Consider the following 8418-nt stretch of genomic DNA (forward strand, 5'->3'; position numbering starts at 1 on the left):
ATTTTGGGATTTGGTTTTCAAAAGACACTAATTCTAACCTTGTTTGCTTTAGTGATGCTGATTGGGCAGGTAATGCAGATGATAGAAAAAGTACTAGTGGTGGATGTTTCTATCTTGGAAACAATCTGGTTTCATGGCATAGCAAGAAGCAAAACTCAATCTCTCTGTCCACAGCTGAGGCTGAGTACATTGCGGCGGGTAATTGTTGTACCCAATTGTTATGGATGAAAAAAATGATGGCTGATTATGGGTTTGATTTGAAAACTTTAACCATCTTTTGTGATAACACTAGTGCTATAAACTTTTCTAAGAATCCTGTTCAACACTCTCGCACAAAGCACATAGACATTCGTCATCACTTTATTAGAGAGTTTGTGGAAAATAAAATTCTTGTCTTAGAATATGTTGAAACTAGCATACAAATTGCAGATATTTTTACTAAAGCTCTTGACTCGATCCGATTTATTTCTCTAAGGAAATCCTTAGGGGTTTGTACTGTTTAATGCTTTTATTTTTTTCATAATCCTTGATATTTGAGTTGACTTAGAGTTCATAATGTCTTGTCTTTGTCCTAGAAGAAAATTTCAACCTTATAAGAATTTCAGTCATTATTTTATTGCTAATGTTGTAATATTATGATGTCATACAGGTTTGTCAGGAAAATGGTTCACTCCTCACAGGAATATTCAGGTTCATCAAACAGTGTTATGTAAGCTACCATTTTCGAATAATGTTGTTCAAAAACTGTGTGTTCAAGCTCCATTGGATGAATAGAGCTACTTATCTCAATGTGTGAAAGCCATCTCTGAGTAAGTTGGAACTATGTAATTAGGAGTTATGTAGAAGATACGCTACCATTGAAAAGGGCTACCATTGAGGTAGTGTGACAGCGTCTCCTATGGGTACAATTTATCAGAAAAAGTCTTTTTGACAAATTGGGCAATGTTCCCTGCTTACACTTTCACACACTAATGCTTGACACAGTTTGTGGTAAAAATTGTTTATTCTCGAAAATGGTGTTATAAAGCTGTTACATACTGTTTGATGTGCTTTAATATTCTTGGTGACTGAGTCAATTTTTCCTGTGAACCGGTATGACCTCATTCTATTACTTCATTAGCTTGATAAGATAATTTCTGATTATTCTTATGAGTTTGATTTTTTCATCAGGGACAAAGACAAATGGACATTGTGAATTCTAGTTGCAAAAATATCAAGGTTATTTTATTTTTCTGTCTTTTAATCAAAAACTAAACCAAAAAGAAAAAACAACAACAAAAAAAAAAGGGTTCGTGATCGAGTTGTCAAGTGAGCTTTGTTAGAAATTCTTGTTATTTTTTGTTATGTTTCATTATGTTCTTAGACACAATGTTTTTGCTCTTAAGTGGTGATTAGTGCTTTTTGTGTCTTTTTGTGTTCTCTTGTTCATTATTTGCAATTTTTCTTTGGGGGGCATTTTTTGAAAAAATAAAAGAAAAAGGGGGCATATTTTTTTTTCTTTTCGATTTTTTTTTCGATCCTTGTAAATTTTTTTTTCTTTTATTTTTTTTCATTTTATGGAAACATGTTTTAATTGTATTTATTTATTTAGAATGTTTTCTTTATTTGTGGAGATTTGGTCTTTTTGGTGTGTATAGGAAACTTGTACTTAAATAATTAATTATTTTTTGTTTCTTTTTTGGTGGCAATTTCGGTTTTGGTAAGGGTTTTTAAATTCTTAGATTTTGTGGGGATTTTTGGTTTCCTTTTTCCATTTAAGGAAACATTGACCAAATTTTGAAAAACCTTTGTTGGTTTCCTTTTTTCCTCTCCCCACGTGGTGATTAAGGTAAGTAAGTTACTTTCCTTTTTCCATTTTCTTTTTTATTGGGTAATTAAAATTGAAATGGTATATATGTTCAACCACCCATTCACCCACGATCACTACTCTCTTCTCTTTTCATTTTTTTTTTCTCAAAGGTCTAACTTTTTTCAAAGTGTAAGAGTGCTTGTGTTCTAAGGTTTTCAAAGGAAAATGGCCAAAACTAAGAATGCCCAACCGTCCAAGAAGCCCTCTCGTGGCTCTGCCTCTGCTTCTCCGGTCACCCCGCCTGCGCCGCCTGCACCAGCAACCTGAGCTTCTAGTTCGTCTTCTGCTCCGACGAAGTCTGCCAAGAAATCGAAGACCCAAGCTCGAAAATCAGTGGCAAAATTTTCTTCTCCTCTTGTTGGTGCCTCTCCTATTGCTTCTTCAACACCTGGGTTGGGTGATCATGATGAATTCCATTCATCCGATCACACTTTGTCAAAGTCCTCTTCTTCGAATGGTGCTCCTAATGTCGACCAAACTTTGGTGACCTTGCCCACGGTGAGTTCTCGAACAAGGTCCAAGGTTGCCACTCCTAAAAAACCTGAAGTGGTTAAACCTAAAATTGCATCCAAAGGGAAAAAGGTGGTTTCTTCATCTTCAAAGGCCAAAAATCTCAAGGAGAATCCCCCTTCAGTCTCTTCCTCGGATTCTGAACCAGAAGAAAGTGAGGAGGATCATGATTCAGAGGGCTTGTCCGATTCTAGTGAAGAACCAGAAACTGAGCCTGTCACTACAGAACCTGTTCCAGTCCCTCCTGCTGTTCCAAAGAAGGACAAAGGAAAAAGGCCCATTGTCTCTCCAAATCCTGTTCTTCCACAGAAAAGAAAGAGGCCCTCTGGTATTTCTCTTGATAACTTCAAGCCCCACTCTCATTATTTTTGTTATAATGATCATGCTAGAGATATGAAATTCTATGAGAATAGGAATTTTACTGTGGAGAAAAATTTTAATGTTATTACTCATAAGCCTTTTGGAGTGTATAACATGTTGAAAGAAAGACAATGGGTAGATACCTTGATCGGTTTTGATGGGTATGTGGATAGAATTGTGAAGGAATTTTATGCTAACATCACTGATGAGTTTCTCGATGAGGACTCTTTCATGTTTGGCAAATTTTTTGTCAGAGGACACTGGTATTCCTTTACTGTGAAGGATGTTGCTGAGGCTCTCAATTTGCCTATGGGAATTGAGCCAACTGATGTGGAGTTCGATTGTCAAAAGGTGTTCGGTTATCTCTCCGGTGATAATGAAATTGAACTCTCCGACACCATGCATATGTCTCAACTCACCTATCAACATGCTGCTCTCATGAGGTTTGCCCTATCCAATTGGTTTCCTTGCTCCAATCCGGTAAATGTTCCAAATGAACTTGCTTTCTTTTTGTATAAAGTTTCAATTGGTGCTAAAATTGATTTGGCTTTGTTCATGTTTTTTTGTCATCTTTGGCTCCTTGATAGACAAAAAGGGGGAGTAGTACTTATTTTTTTTGGATTTTGTGTTACAACTCTGGATCCTTGTTTTTAGGGGGAGTTGTCTTGTTTGTGGTTTGTGCACTTTTCCGTTGAAAAAGTTGCTGTGTTTTCGGTTTGCAAGCTTTTCCGTCCAAAAAAAGTTCTTTGTTTTATGTGTTAGAGAGCTTTCATGCAGGGGGAGTATTTTCTATACTCTTGTATCTTTAAAAAGCTATTTGCTTTGGTTTCTAACACTTGATGCAGGTTTTCTCATAATAAAATGTTTTGTCAATCAAAGTGCCAAAGGGGGAGATTGTTAATTCCATTTTTGGCATATTTAATTGACAAAAATATTTTATTATTCATTGTATATTTTCGGCTGGTATACATTAATATGGTTTCCTATTTGGTGTATTCAAACTTGAAAGGAAAGTTGTCTAGCTTTCCTATTTTTGGAAAAAAGGTAAAAATGGTAAGTTTGGTTACCCATTTCGTTTTTATCTAACCAGCTGTGTAATCTGATCTTGTGTTGAGTTTCCCATTTTCTTAGATCAGGTTTCTTGAAGAGAAAACCGGAGCTAAACTTTCCTTTTCTATAAAAGGAAAGTTGTAGTTACTGCCCACGATTCTGTAGGTACAGAAACGGAAATTCCTGGACTGATTGAAGAATTATTTTAGGAAAGTTTCTAGTGGGTTGAGGTCTTGTTCAGGCCGAATGTAAGCTGTCTATGAGATGTATATTCATTATAAATACATCTTATAGTAGCTAGGTTTTGTATCTCTTTCATACACTTAGAATTATATTCATATCTTAAGGAAAGAGTGTCTTTGTTATGTTAACTCTTTTATTCACTTTCATATCATAAGAAAAGAGTGTCTTTGTTTTGTAGAGAAGAGTTGTTCTACTCTTACTCTGTTTATTTGTTGTTTGTATTGTCTTGAGTCTGTATTCAAGTCTACAACGAAGAAGAACATCAGTGCACCTTCGGGAGAAGGGTATTTACAAGCTTTCGGGAGATTTCTTTTGAAGTCTTGCATCGGGAGGATACAAGCACACAACCTTCGGGAGAGGGTTGTATAGGCTTTCGGGAGATAGCCTTTAAGCCTTGAATCGGGAGGATTCAAGCACTCTTCAAGGTGATCGAAGGGAGTTTGAGCACTTGGAGTTTTATCAAGATTCGGTTAGTATGTGGAATACATCAAGCTTGCGGCATACAATAAGAGGGAGTCTATTTATGCATAAGTCAATTACTTTGTATTTTTGATACCGATCTAATGAATCTTATCTCTGGGCGTGGCCCCGTGGACTAGTAACAATCTGAAAGGATTGTTGAAACCACGTACAAAAATCTTGTGTGTTTTTACTTTTATGCAATCGTTTGTTTTTAAGGTTTCTCCGGAGTTACGTAGTTGCATTCTCAGAACTACGTAAAAACGTTTTCGATACCGATTTATTATTCCGCATTTAATTAATCATTTAATTAAATAATCAAACTGGGAATATTAAAATACGGAATTTCATTAACTTTATCAATCACCCACATAAAGAATAAATAATGTTAATTTTGAGATAAGCTAAAGTGAAAGTTTAGATATCTGTATATAATTTAGAAGTATAAATTCTATTGTTTCTTAATTATGTGGGACTTTAAAAGAACACAACTACTATATATATACATTTTTTTTAATAAACTTAGCAACTTTATTAACTAGCAATTGTTAATAACAATTAAACGCATTTCGTTGGAACAATTCTCCAATTAAAGCACACAACCTGGAGAGAAACAAGAATCCCTGGCTAAAACATGAGCCAGCTTGTTTGCAGATCGTTTGACAAAACACAACTCAACATTATTTAAAGATAAGAGAAGAGTACGAACATCATGAACTAATAAACCAAAAAAGGATGACAACGTAATTTGGCTATCACTTTCCAAAATCAATTGTCTCCACAAATGACGGTCTATCCAGCTTAAAGCTTCTTTTATGCCAACAAATTCATCTATTTCAGGTTGCACCTGCCATTTCGGCATAAAAATCCCTACTATTTTCTCCGCTGCCTCCATTAGTTGATAACTACTCGACGCCATGGACACCCGAACGAACCCAGAACCAAGAACCAATAACTAACGCTAAAAACTAATAAACCAAAATCAATGAGAGAAACTATAGAACCATGTCAAAAGACAAGACTAATAGGAAAACCTAATTAGTTTCAACACATGAAACTAAAAATTGTACCCCATAAAAACACTAATAGGAATTAACTTATAATAACAGTAAAGAGTAATTTAAAACAAAAGAACGACAACCAATCGTTCACTGTAAAGCAACCAATTGTTGACTGATGTAACTCACGGAAAAAACCTACAAGACTAATTTTTTCCTCTTCTCCTATACCATTCATGAAAGAAAAAACAAAAAAGAAAAAGTCCCTTCTTTCATATTCCCTTTTCAACTCACAATACCATCATATCTCTGTCTCTGTTCTCGGCGGCGTGGCTGCTGTAATCTCAACGGCGTGGCTCTTCTAAACCTTTGAAGACGCGATCGCTCTATTCCTGATCTCCTTCTCCTTTTGTTTTTGTTGCCATCAGTCGCGTATGTTAGACTTTTTTGTAGATAAGAACACAACTACTATTAGAAGTATAGAAATTGTTGAAAAAGCGAATGAAATGAAAAAATTAAAAAATTCTACAAATTAGAAAACTTAGATTATTAGAAGAAGAGGATGCCACATAGCCTCCTTACAATTCTCCTTTATATATTTATATAGATTATATTAAAATTGTTAATCTAATTATTAATTGACATAATAATAATAAAAATAAATCTAATACAATTCTTATATTTTTAAAATATATATGTAAAATATAGTTTTTAATTTATTTATAAAAAAATATACTAACTAATTTTATTAAACATTAAAATAAATAAATAAATTTAGATATAATTTATAATTAATTAATTAAATTAACGTCCAATTCAAATTTAAATTAAGATTTAGATAAAAATAATAATCTAATTTTATTGATACTTTTAAATATTTATTTAAATTATATCTTAATAAATGAATTAAATTTAAAAAATAATAATAAAAATATACTTTTAAATATATGTAAGTAGATTTAAATTTGAATGAAAATATTTAAAAAATAGAAAAAAAAATTAATTCAAATTTAAATTAAGATTTATATAAAAAAAATAATTATTTAATTTTAGGGGAATTACCGTATATACTATTTTCTTTTAACTTTTTTTTCAAATTTACAGTTTGGGTTTCTAAAGTGGTTACAGCGCTAGTTGCAACAGGGATTTCTATACGATTTTTTGTTGCAATTTAGGTTGCAGCGCTAGTTACAGTAGGGATTTCTATATAGAATTCCGTAAAAATGCAAAAAAAAAAAATGTTTTGAAGTGTAAAAATGAAAAAGCCACTTAATTTTATTGATACTTTTAAATAATTATTTAAATTATATTTTAATAAATAAATTAAATTTAAAAAAATAATAAAAATATATTTGTAGATGTGTGAAGTAAATTTAAATTTGAATCACAGTATTAGATATTTTTAGATATGACTATGTAGATTTAAATTTGAAATACAATATTGAAAAAATAGAAGAACACTTTTTATTACATAGCCACATTTAATGTAATAGAGATATATAATTTAAATTTGGTATAGTGTAAGAGATATATAATCAAACGATAATATTCAACTTTTGGGTTTCTATTTCTACTAAAAGCTTAATTTTTTCTCACCATTTCATTCTATATAACTTGTTCTTTTATTTTAGTACAATGTTTTTTATGACGCCTCGCACATACATCATCATTACTGGAGAAGATGTACACCATGTGACGTTATGTGACTTTATTAGAAGTTAAGCATGCATTTAACCTACTATTTTAAGAATTTAATTTATTTTTTTAGATAATCCTTAGATACTTAGAGTAATTTTAGAATAATATTGATATAATACATGAGAATGCAAATAAAGCAAAAAATTGGTGGGGAGTACTCTCCCTGTCCCTATCCCTGCTTATTCCCCATTGTGGATAGGGCGAGAAATCCTCTAATGGGGTGGGGATGGGACAAAAAATCTCTTAATGTAAAAATAATTTTTTTTTTTAAAAAAAATGTGTATAAAATAATAAATTACATAAAAATTAAAATATTACACATTATATATTATTCAATATACTAATTTTTATACAAAACATAACTTAAAATATTATAAAAATGATACTAATATATTAAAAAATACAAAATACATATTATAAATTTAAATATATAAAAATATTAAATTAATTACATAAAAATTAAAATATTACAAATTATTTATTATTTAAATATATTAATTATTAATAAACAAAACATAAGACTCGAATATATATATAAATATATATATATAAAATAATAATCTTAATATTAGATATTTGATGAGTTATAAAAAATTCTAACATCACTATTGCTAGTTAAATGAAAAAAATGTTGTGTAATTGTTGTACATTAATTAACTATGAGTACCCACTATCAGTTGGAAATTTATTATATTCATTATTACACACCGAAGTAGTAGTTGTATCATTATTTCTTTAATTATTTCTATTTTTTTTAGAATGATTAAAAGATATTATTAGTATTTAATATTTTTTTCGATATTATATTATTATTTGTATAATTAAATATCAAGTTTTAACTTATTAATCATGGTACGCTATCTATTATACTCAATAACCATACTTATTTTTTGCTATGAATATATGGATCGACTATGATGACATGGGTTATATTAATTCTAAATGGTCCAATGTATAAGTGTGTACGTAGGATACTGATGCAGCCGTTAACGCCATTTCGCTGACCTCTGGTTTTGGAACAGTTCTTCGGGATAGTAATGGTACAATTGTGGCTGCTATGGCCACTTCTTACCGCGGCTGCTTCTCTCCACATGTATAGTCTCCAATGGCTAAGAGATCTTCAACTACCTGTGCATTTAATTGAGACCGATTCCCTTTTAGTAATTCAAGGTTTAATCTCTTCGAGAGAGCTCACATTCGATTTTCATTGCTTGTTGAATAATATTAATCTTTTAGTTTCCAATTTCCCTG

The sequence above is a fragment of the Cannabis sativa genome, chromosome 6 (genome assembly GCF_029168945.1).
Source record: "Cannabis sativa cultivar Pink pepper isolate KNU-18-1 chromosome 6, ASM2916894v1, whole genome shotgun sequence".
Taxonomy (NCBI): domain Eukaryota; kingdom Viridiplantae; phylum Streptophyta; class Magnoliopsida; order Rosales; family Cannabaceae; genus Cannabis; species Cannabis sativa.